The following is a 12,788-nucleotide window of genomic DNA, read 5'->3' on the forward strand; positions in this document are numbered from 1 at the left end:
AAATCTGCCAATTTACGTGAATGATCCTCAGATATGTACGCAACTTTCATTAGTTTTGAGTTTTCTGATTTGAGCAACGGAAGTACCTCTTAAAAATTCGTGTTTACTGGCTGTTCTGTTTTGACAGATTTTGTCTCTGTTTTTTTTGCATTGTCTCGTGTGGACTTTAAGTGAGGCTTTCTAGACGTGGAGAGCTGTAGCTAATGTTTTATTGAGTTCTTGCAATGTGTCACTACAGGGCCAAGGTGGATTAAAGTTTTTGAGTACTAACCCCTCTAATGAAGTTTATGAGAAGTTTGGTGTGGAGGAAGTTTTCAAGGGTCAAGAGAGGAGGATGATACAATATGATCAAGAAGAGTGAAAAGTCTAAGCTTGGGGATGCCCCGTGGTTCATCCCTGCATATTTCAAGAAGACTCAAGCATCTAAGCTTGGGGATGCCCAAGGCATCCCCTTCTTCATCGACAACTTATCGGGTTTCTTCTCTTGAAACTATATTTTTATTCGGTCACATCTTATGTACTTTACTTGGAGCGTCTCGTGTGCTTTTATTTTTGTTTTGTTATTTTCATTCTCTGAATAAATGCTTGTGTGGGAGAGAGACACGCTCCGCTGTTGCATATGAACACATGTGTTCTTAGCTTTACTTTTAATGTTCATGGCGAAGGTTGAAACTGCCTCGTTAATTGTTATATGGTTGGAAACAGAAAATGCTTCATGTGGTAATTGGTATAATGTCTTGAATAATTTGATACTTGGCAATTGTTGTGCTCATATAGATCATGTTTAAGCTCTTGCATCATGTACTTTGTACCCATTAATGAAGAACTACATAGAGCTTGTTAAAATTTGGTTTGCATGATTAGTTTCTCTAGAGTCTAGATATTTTCTCGGTTAAGGTGTTTGAACAACAAGGAGACGATGTAAAGTCTTATAATGCTTACAATATGTTCATATGTGAGTCTTGCTGCACCGTTTTATACTTGAGTTTGCTTCAAACAACCTTGCTAGCCTAGCCTTGTATTGAGAGGAATTCTTCTCGTGCACCCAAATCCTTGAGCCAAAAACTATGCCATTTGTGTCCACCATACCTACCTACTACATGGTATTTCTCTCGCCATTCCAAAGTACATTACTTGAGTGCTACCTTTAAAATTCTATTCTTTGCCTTTACAATACATAGCTCATGGGAAAATAGCCTTAAAAACTATTGTGGTGAAGAATATGTACTTATGTGTCTTATTTCTCAATAAGTTGCTTGTTGAGCGGTAACCATGTTTCTGGGGACGCCATCAACTCTTTTACCTTTGTTGAATATCATGTGAGTTGCTATGCATGTTCGTCTTGTCTGAAGTAAGGGCGATTTTCATGATCAAATGGTTTGAGTATGCATACTGTTAGAGAAGAACATTGGGCCGCTAACTAAAGCCATGATTCATGGTGGAAATTTCAGTGTGGACAACTTATCCTCAATCTCTTATGAGAATTTAACTGTTGTTGTATGCTTATGCATTAAAGAGGAGTCCATTATCTGTTGTCTATGTTGTCCCAGTATGGATGTCTAAGTTGAGAATAATCAAAAGCGAGAAATCCAATGCGAGCTTTCTCCTTAGACCTTTGTACAGAGCGGCATAGAGGTACCCCTTTGTGACACTTGGTTGAAACATATGCTATGCAATGATAATCCATGTTAATCCAAGCTAATTAGGACAAGGTGCGAGCACTATTGGTATACTATGCATGAGGCTTGCAACTTATAGGAGATCTTATACATATCACATATGCTTTATTACTACCGTTGACAAAATTGTTTCTTGTTTTCAAAATAAAAGCTCTAGCACAAATATAGTAATCCATGCTTCCCTCTGCGAAGGGCCATTCTTTTACTTTATTGTTGAGTCAGTTTACCTACTTCTTTCTATCTTAGAAGCAAACACTTGTGTCAAATGTGCATTGATTCTTATATGTTTACCTATTGCACTTGTTATATTGCTTTATGTTGACAACTATCCATGAGATATACATGTTACAAGTTGAAAGCAATTGCTGAAACTTAATCAACCTTTGTGTTGCTGCAATGCCTTTACTAAGAATTTATTGCTTTATGAGTAACTCTTATGCAAGTCTTATTGATGCTTGTCTTGAAAGTATTATTCATGAAAAGTCTTTGTTATATGGTTCAGTTGTTTACTCATTGTCTTTACCATTGCTTCGAATCCCTGCATTCATTACATATGCTTTATAATAGTATTGATCAAGATTATGATAGCATGTCACTTAAAAAATTATCTTTGTTATCGTTTACCTACTCGAGGGCAAGTAGGAACTAAGCTTGGGGATGCTTGATACGTCCCAAACGTATCTATAATTTCTTATGTTCCATGCTACTTTTATGATGATACTCACATGTTTTATACACATTATATGTCATTATTATGCGTTTTCCGAACTAACCTATTGACGAGATGCCGAAGTGCCAGCTCTCGTTTTCTGCTGTTTTTGGTTTCAGAAATCCTAGTAAGGAAATATTCTCGAATCGGACGAAATCAACGCCCAGCACCTTATTTTTCCCGGAAGGTTCCAGAGCATCGAAGAAGTACCGGAGAGGAGCCAGGGGGCCCCACACGCCAGGGCGGCGCGGCCAAGGCGTGGGGCGCGCCCTCCTAGTGTGTGGGCCCACCAGGGCCCCTCCGAGGCTGCCCTTCCGCCTACTTAAGGTCTCCGTCTCGAAAACCCTACAGGGATTGACGAAACCCGAGAAAACCTTCCAGAGCCGCAGCCATCGCGAAACTCCAATTCGGGGGGGACAGAAGTCTCTGTTCCGGCACCCTGCCGGGACGGGGAATTGCCCCCGGAGTCATCTCCACCGCCATCTCCACCGCCATCTTCACCGCCATCGCTGTCTCCATGATGAGGAGGGAGTAATTTACCCCCGGGGCTGAGGGCTCTGCTGTAGCTATGTGGTTCATCTCTCTCTTTGTGATCTAGTTGAATATCATCTACGTGCTACTCTAGTGATGTTATTAAAGTAGTCTATTCCTCCTCCATGGTGTAATGGTGACAGTGTGTGCATCATGTAGTACTTGGCGTAGGTTATGATTGTAATCTCTTGTAGATTATGAAGTTAATTATTGCTATGATAGTATTGATGTGATCTATTCCTCCTTCATAGTGTGATGGTGACAAGTGTGCATGCTATGTTAGTACTTGGTGTAATTGCAATGATCTGTCATGCACTCTAAGGTGATTTAAATATGAACATCGAATGTTGTGGAGCTTGTTAACTCCGGCATTGAGGTGCTCTTGTAGCCCTACGCAATTAGTGGTGTTCATCATCCAACAAGAGAGTGTAGAGTGGTTTTATTATGTGATCAATGTTGAGAGTGTCCACTAGTGAAAGTAGGATCCCTAGGCCTTGTTTCCAAACATCGAATCTCCGTTTATTTACTGTTCTGTTGCATGCTTACTCGCTGCCATATTTTATTCAGATTGTTATTACCACTCATATACATCCATACTACTTGTATTTCACTATCTCTTCGCCGAACTAGTGCACCTATACATTTGACAAGTGTATTAGGTGTGTTGGGGACACAAGAGACTTCTTGTATCGTGATTGCAGGGTTGCTTGAGAGGGATATCTTTGACCTCTTCCTCCCTGAGATCGATAAACCTTGGGCGATCCACTTAAGGGAAACTTGCTGCTGTTCTACAAACCTCTGCTCTTGGAGGCCCAACACTGTCTACAGGAATAGAAGCGTGCGTAGACATCAGAATGGCAGAAAAATACCACATAGTAGGTAGATATGGTGGACACAAATGGAATGATTTTTGGCTCAAGGTTTTGGATGCACGAGAAGCATTCCCTCTCAGTACAAGGCTTTGGCTACCAAGGTTGTTTGACGCAAACACAAGTATGAACCGGTACAGCAAAACTTACATAAGAACATATTGCAAGCATTATAAGACTCTACACTGTCTCCTTGTTGTTCAAACAATTTTACCAGAATATATCTAGACTTTAGAGAGACCAATCATGCAAACCAAATTTCAACAAGCTCTACGGTAGTTCTCCACTAATAGGTTCAAACTACATGATGCAAGAGCTTAAACAGATCTAATTGAGAGTTCAAAATAATTGCCAAGTATCAAATTATTCAAGACCATATACCAATTACTACATGAAGCATTTTCTGTTTCCAACCAAATAGCAATGAATGAAGCGGCTTTCAACCTTTGCCATGAACATTAAAAGTAAAGCTAAGAACACCAGTGTTCATATGAAACAGCGGAGCGTGTCTTTCTCCCACACAAGGAATGCTAGGATCCGAATTTATTCAAAAATAATAAAAAATAAAAGCATACAGACGCTCCAAGTAAAGCACATAAGATGTGACGGAATAAAAATATAGTTTCACTAGAGGTGACCTGATAAGTTGTTGATGAAGAAGGGGATGCCTTGGGCATCCCCAAGCTTAGATGCTTAAGTCTTCTTGAAATATGCAGGGATGAACCGCGGGGGCATCCCCAAGCTTAGACTGTTCACTCTTCTTGATCGTATTATATCATCCTCCTCTCTTGACCCTTGAAAACTTCCTCCACACCAAACTCAAGACAAACTCATTAGAGGGTTAGTGCATAATCAAAAATTCACATGTTCAGAGAGGACACGATCATTCCCAACACTTCTGGACATTACCCAAAGCTACTGAAAGTTAATGGAACAAAGAAATCCACTCAACACAGTAAAAGAGGCAATGCGAAATAAAAGGCAGAATCTGTCAAAACAGAACAGTCCGTAAAGACGAATTTTTTAGAGGCACTTAACATGCTCAGATGAAGAAGCTCAAATTGAATGAAAGTTGCGTACATATCTGAGGATTACTCATGAATTTTCGCAGATTTTTTTCTGAGTTTCCCGCAGAGAGTTCTACTCAAATTCGTGACAGCTAGAAATCTGTTTCTGCGCAGAAATCCAAATCTAGTATCAACCTTACTATCAAAGATTTTACTTGGCACATCAATGCAATAAGGTAAAGATAAGGAGATGTTGCTACAGTAGTAACAACTTCCAAGACACAAATATAAAACAAAAATTGCAGAAATAAAATAATGGGTTGTCTCCTATAAGCGCTTTTCTTTAACGCCTTTTAGCTAGGCGCAGAAAGTGTAAATCAAGTAACATCAAGAGATAAAGCATCAACATCATAATTTGTTCTAATAATAGAATCAAAAGGTAACTTCATTCTCTTTCTAGGGAAGTGTTCCATACCTTTCTTAAGAGGGAATTGATACTTAATATTTCCTTCCTTCATATCAATAATAGCACCAACAGTTCAAGAAAGGGTCTTCCCAAAATAATAGGACAAGATGCATTGCATTCAATATCCAAGACAACAAAATCAAAGGGGACAAGGTTATTGTTAACCGTAATGTGAACATTAACAATCCTCCCCAAAGGTTTCTTTATAGAATTATCAGCGAGATTAACATCCAAATAACAATATTTCAATGGTGGCAAGTCAAGCATATCATAGAGTTTCTTAGGCATAACGAAATACTTGCACCAAGATCACATAAAGCATTACAATCAAAATCATTGACCTTCATTTTAATGATGGGCTCCCAACCATCTTCCAACTTCCTAGGAATAGAAGTTTCAAGTTTTAATTTCTCTTCTCTAGCTTTAATGAGAGCATTTGTAATATGTTTTGTAAAGGCCAAGTTTATAACACTAGCATTAGGACTTCTAGCAAGTTTTTGCAAGAACTTAATAACTTCAGAGATATGAAAATTATCAAAATCTAAACCATTATGATCTAAAGCAACGGGATCGTTGTCCCCAATATTCTGAAAAATTTCAGCACTTTTATCACAAACAGTTTCAGCAGTTTCAGGCAATTTTGCACGCTTTGTACTAGGAGTAGAAACATTGCCAACACCAATTATTTTACCATTGATAGTAGGAGGTTTAGAAACATGTGAAGCATCAACATTACTAGTGGTGGTAATAGTCCAAACTTTAGCTACATTATTATCTTTAGCAAGTTTTTCTTCTCTTTCCCACCTAGCATGCAATTCAGCCATCAATCTAATATTTTCATTAATTCGAACTTGTATGGCGTTTGCTGTAGCAAATGACTTAATATCTTTATCTTCATTAGGCATAACTTTCAATTTTAAAAGATCAACATCAGCAGCAAGACTATCAACCTTAGAAGCAAGAACATCAATTTTATCAAGCTTTTCTTCAACAGATTTGTTAAAAGCACTTTGTGTACTAATAAATTCTTTAAGCATGACTTCAAGACCAGAGGGTACACTCCAACTATTGTTGTAAGAATTACCATAATAACTACCATAACCATTACCATTATTAGAAGGATATGGCCTATAGTTGTTGCCAAAATTATTCCTATAAGCATTGTTGTTGAAATTATTAATTTTAATGAAGTTCACATCAACATGCTCTTCTTGAGAAACCAATGAAGCTAAAAGAACATTATTAGGATCAACATTAGATCTACCATTAACAAGCATAGACATAATAACATCGATCTTATCACTCAAGGAGGAGGTTTCTTCAACAGAATTTACCTTCTTACCTTGTGGAGTCCTTTCAGTGTGCCATTCAGAGTAATTGATCATCATATCATCAAGAAGCTTTGTTGCGGCACCCAAAGTGATGGACATAAAAGTACCTCCAGCAGCTGAATCCAATAGGTTTCGTCAAGAAAAATTCAATCCTGCATAAAAGGTTTGGATGATCATCCAAGTAGTTAGTCCATGGGTAGGGCAATTCTTTACCAAATATTTCATTCTTTCTCATGTTTGAGCAACATGTTCATTATCCAATTGCTTAAAATTCATAATGCTACGTCTCAAAGATATAATTTTAGCAGGAGGATAATATCTACCAATGAAAGCATCTTTACATTTAGTCCATGAATCAATACTATTCTTAGGCAAAGATAGCAACCAATCTTTAGCTCTTCCTCTTAAGGAGAAAGGAAACAATTTCAGTTTTATAATGTCCCCATCTAAATCCTTATACTTTTGCATTTCACAAAGTTCAACAAAATTATTAAGATGGGTAGCAGCATCATCAGTACTAACACCAGAAAATTGCTCTCTCATAACAAGATTTAGTAAAGCAGGTTTAATTTCATAAAATTCTGCTTGTAGTAGCGAGTGGAGCAATAGGAGTGCATATAAAATCATTATTATTGGTGCTAGTGAAATCACACAACTTAGTGTTCTCATGAGTATTCATTTTAACAGTAATAAAAATAAGTAAAGCAAACTGAATTAAATAAAGTAAAACAAGTAACTAATTTTTTGTGTTTTTGATATAAAGAAAGCAAACAAGACAGAAAATAAAATAAAGTGGTTGGCAGCATGTGCATCAGGTGGTGGATCAGGAGTTAGAAGAGCAAGAAGCTCAAGGAGTGTTGCAGGAGATGCAGGAATCTATGGTGATCAATCTTTCTGATAGTTCCAGCTCCTCTGTTAATATGATGGAGATGCAGCCACAGCAGCAAAACAACAACATGCAGGTGTTATATAATGAGTTGAATATTGGAATGGTCCAGACAGTGTTTGGACCTGTCTTACCTCCTAAGTTGTTGTATGCACGTGCTTTGCAGTTGGTATTGCCTTCCTTGTGCAGCAGGAATGTCCCAGAGACTATGGAGAGGGCCCCTTTTGGGTTCCTGAATAAGCTGTCTGGTATTGCTCTGTCAGTGGTTCAGTTTCAGAGAGAAGACAGTTTCAAGGCATGCTCCCATCAGCAAGGGAGTTTCTCTTGGCCTAGTGGAGGAAATGTGGGACTGGTAGAGGAAGTGGGAGAGCAAACTCCTATACAATCCAGGTCTGTGGTTGCCAAGAGTAGGGCAAAGAAGAAATCTGCTGTACCTTTAGTGCAATCCTCTGAAAGAAGATTCACTAGGAGCTGTCTTAAGGGTGATGGATATAGACCAGCTCCTATTCTGGTTGTTCAACCAAAGATCAAGAAGAAGCCTAGGGCAAGGAACCTATTGATGCCAGAAGAAGAGGGAAATCAGTCTCAAGGGCAGGAGGAGGAGTCACATCCCCATGATGGTGAGGGCCAGGCACAGGTGCCTGCTATTCCTATTTCAGTACTTCAAAGAGTTGGACATGCACTGGGAATTGCAGCTGTGTTATCACCAGATTTTAACCCAGTCCGGAGATGGGCCGTAATCGAAGAAGGGCTTAGAGGACATTCATATGAAGTGTTTCTGAATCGGCCTTGTGCGAGAATTTGGGCTAGATTGCCCATGTATCTGTATATTATGGTAGATTTAGAATTAAGAGATAAAGTTTAGTCGTACACAGCTAGGTTTATTCCTAAGATAGAAAGTCCACGGACTATAAATATGTACCTAGGGTTATTGAGAAAGGAGGACGATCACGTTCACAACAAACCAATCTAGGCGCATCGCCACCCCTTGTTTCGAGGGTTTCTCCCGGGTAAGCAACATGCTGCCTAGATCGCATCTTGCGATCTAGGCAGTATTAGTTTATTCGTCGTTGGTATTGCTCGTGTGAAGCCTTTTTGATGGCGAGCAATACCCTTATCGTGGATGTTTTGGGGTTGACGTCGATACTTTCATGATATGCTTGCTTAGCTACGCTACCCCTCAATGTCTAGCTGCCCTTACACCTATCTTAGGTGTAAGGGCAACATCTTGCGTGTTCTTTATTTAGTAGATCTAATCCGTTATAGTTGTTCCTTGTTCTCCAAGGATTGGTTTGATATCCACATGGTTAGGCCTTACAAACGGGTTGAATGATCTGGTAGTGCGTAAGGTATGGTTTATTAAGCCCTAGAGGGATTGTTCCGGGGATCAACTTCATGTTGGTTTTTAGGCCTCTTTAGGACTGGTTTTCCATCATCTTATGTATATGCTAGGCTCAACTACGCGTAGGATGTTCCGGTTATGCGGTGAAAACCCTAGACTATCGTAGATTGGTTTAACTTTATATTGATAATGCAAGATCCCCATGTTATCGTAAATCCAACGTGAACCATGGGGTAATCGACTCTTTGAGCCGATCCACAGGGCAACCTAAGAGCCGATCGGGGCTCGTATTTAATGTTTACGTGTTTGCCATGCAGAAACTAATCGAAGCAATCCATCACCTTCCCGACCAGGTATAGGTCAGGTGGCACGCCCTGCATCAGCCGGGACGTGTGCCGGAGCATTGCGGGCCGTTGCCCGAGGGACCAGGATCCACCAGCAGTCCTGGGAGCCTCCCGGCTCTCCGTGTTGCCCGTCGCTGCTCGCCGGTGGGTTTTGGTAGGTGATGGCGTGTATTTCACACGTTCGTTGGGCAACCCCAAGAGGAAGGTATGATGAGCACAGCAGCAAGTTTTCCCTCAGAAAGAAACCAAGGTTTATCGAACCAGGAGGAGCCAAGAAGCACGTTGAAGGTTGATGGCGGCGGGATGTAGTGCGGCGCAACACCGGAGATTCCGGCGCCAACGTGGAACCCGCACAACACAACCAAAGTACTTTGCCCCAACGAAACAGATGAGGTTGTCAATCTCACCGGCTTGCCGTAACAAAGGATTAACCGTATTGTGTGGAAGATGATTGTTTGCAGAGAAAACAAGTAAAAACAAGTATTGCAGTAGATTGTATTTCAAGTAAAGAGAATTGGACCGGGGTCCACAGTTCACTAGAGGTGTCTCTCCCATAAGACGAACAGCATGTTGGGTGAACAAATTACAGCTTGGGCAATTGACAAATAAAGAGAGCATGACAATGCACATACATATCATGATGAGTATAGTGAGATTTAATTGGGCATTACGACAAAGTACATAGACCGCCATCCAACCGCATCTATGCCTAAAAAGTCCACCTTCAGGTTATCATCCGAACCCCTCCAAGTATTAAGTTGCAAGCAACAGACAATTGCATTAAGTATGGTGCGTAATGTAATCAACAACTACATCCTTAGACATAGCATCAATGTTTTATCCCTAGTGGCAACAAGCACAACACAACCTTAGAACTTTCGTCACTCGTCCCGTGTGTCAATGCAGGCATGAACCCACTATCGAGCATAAGTACTCCCTCTTGGAGTTACAAGCATCTACTTGGCCGGAGCATCTACTAGTAACGGAGAGCATGCAAGATCATAAACAACACATAAGCATAACTTTGATAATCAACATAACAAGTATTCTCTATTCATCGGATCCCAACAAACGCAACATATAGAATTACATATAGATGATCTTGATCATGATAGGAAGCTCACAAGATCCGACAATGATAGCACAATGGGGAGAAGACAACCATCTAGCTACTGCTATGGACCCATAGTCCAGGGGTAGACTACTCACACATCACACCGGAGGCGACCATGGCGGCGTAGAGTCCTCCGGGAGATGATTCCCCTCTCCGACCAGGTGCCGGAGGCGATCTCCAGGATCCCCCGAGATGGGATCGGCGGCGACGGCGTCTCAGTAATGTTTTCTGTATCGTGGCTCTCGGTACTGGGGGTTTCGTCACGGAGGCTATTTGTAGGCGGAAGGGCAAGTCGAGAGGCGGCACGGGGGGCCCACACCACAGGGCCGCGCCGCCCTAGGGTTTGGCTCCCCCGTGGCCCCTCTTCGTCTCGTCTTCGGTCTTCTGGAAGCTTCGTGAGAAAATAGGCCTCTGGGCTTTTATTTCGTCCAATTCCGAGAATATTTCTTTACTAGGATTTCTGAAACCAAAAACAGCAGAAAACAAGAATCGGCACTTCGGCATCTTGTTAATAGGTTAGTTCCAGTAAAATGCACGAATATGATATAAAGTGTGCATAAAACATGTAGATAACATCAATAATGTGGCATGGAACACAAGAAATTATCGATACGTTGGAGACGTATCAGCATCCCCAAGCTTAGTTCTCGCTCGTCCCGAGCAGGTAAAACGATAACAAAGATAATTTCTGGAGTGACATGCCATCATAATCTTGATCATACTATTTGTAAAGCATATGTAGTGAGTGCAGCGATCAAAACAATGTGTATGACATAAGTAAACAAGTGAATCATAAAGCAAAGACTTTTCATGAATAGCACTTCAAGACAAGCATCAATAAGTCTTGCATAAGAGTTAACTCATAAAGCAATAATTCAAAGTAAAGATATTGAAGCAACACAAAAGAAGATTAAGTTTCAGCGGTTGCTTTCAACTTGTAACATATATATCTCATGGATATTGTCAACATAGAGTAATATAATAAGTGCAATAAGCGAATATGTAGGAATCAATGCACAGCTCACACAAGTGTTTGCTTCTTGAGGTGGAGAGAAATAGGTGAACTGACTCAACATTGAAAGTAAAAGAATGGTCCTCATAGAGGAAAAGCATCGATTGCTATATTTGTGCTAGAGCTTTGATTTTGAAAACATGAAACAATTTTGTCAACGGTAGTAATAAAGCATATGCATCATGTAAATTATATCTTATAAGTTGCAAGCCTCATGCATAGTGTACTAATAGTGCCCGCACCTTGTCCTAATTAGCTTGGACTACCTGGATTATCACCGCAATACATATGCTTTGACCAAGTATCACAAAGGGGTACCTCTATGCCGCCTGTACAAAGGTCTAAGGAGAAAGCTCGCATTTGGATTTCTCGCTTTTGATTATTCTCAACTTAGACATCCATACCGGGACAACATAGACAACAGATAATGGACTCCTCTTTTAATGCTTTAAGCATTCAACAACAATTAATTCTTTTCTCATTAGAGATTTGAGGATGTTTGTCCAAAACTGAAACTTCCACCATGGAACATGGCTTTAGTTAGCGGCCCAATGTTCTTCTCTCACAATATGCATGCTCAAACCATTCAACTCAGTGTAGATCGCCCTTACTTCGGACAAGACGAACATGCATAGCAACTCACATGAAATTCAACAATGAGTTGATGGCGTTCCCCAAGTAAACATGGTTATCGCACAACAAGCAACTTAATAAGAGATAAAGTGCATAATTACATATTCAATACCACAATAGTTTTTAAGCTATTTGTCCCATGAGCTATATATTGCAAAGGTGAATGATGGAATTTTAAAGGTAGCACTCAAGCAATTTACTTTGGAATGGCTGGAAAATACCATGTAGTAGGTAGGTATGGTGGACACAAATGGCATGGTGTTGTTTGGCTCAAGGTTTTGGATGCATGAGAAGTATTCCCTCTCGATACAAGGTTTAGGCTAGCAAGGCTTGTTAGAAACAAACACAAGGATGAACCGGTGCAGCAAAACTCACATAAAAGACATATTGAAAACATTATAAAACTCTACACCGTCTTCCTTGTTGTTCAAACTCAATACTAGAAATTATCTAGACCTTAGAGAAACCAATTATGCAAACCAAATTTTAGCATGCTCTATGTATTTCTTCATTAATGGGTGCAAAGCATATGATGCAAGAGCTTAAACATGAGCACAACAATTTCCAAGTATCACATTACCCAAGACATTTATAGCAATTACTACATGTATCATTTTCCAATTCCAACCATATAACAATTTAACGAAGGAGAAACTTCGCCATGAATACTATGAGTAGAAACCAAGGACATATTTGTCCATATGCTACAGCGGAGTGTGTATCTCTCCCATAAAGTGAATGCTAGGATCCATTTTATTCAAACAAAACAAAAACAAAAACAAACCGATGCTCCAAGAAAAAGCACATAAGATGTGGCCGAATAAAAATGTAGTTTCAGGGGAGGAACCTGATAATTTGTTGATGA

This window comes from Lolium rigidum, chromosome 1 (assembly GCF_022539505.1).
Source record: "Lolium rigidum isolate FL_2022 chromosome 1, APGP_CSIRO_Lrig_0.1, whole genome shotgun sequence".
Classification (NCBI taxonomy): Eukaryota; Viridiplantae; Streptophyta; class Magnoliopsida; order Poales; family Poaceae; genus Lolium; species Lolium rigidum.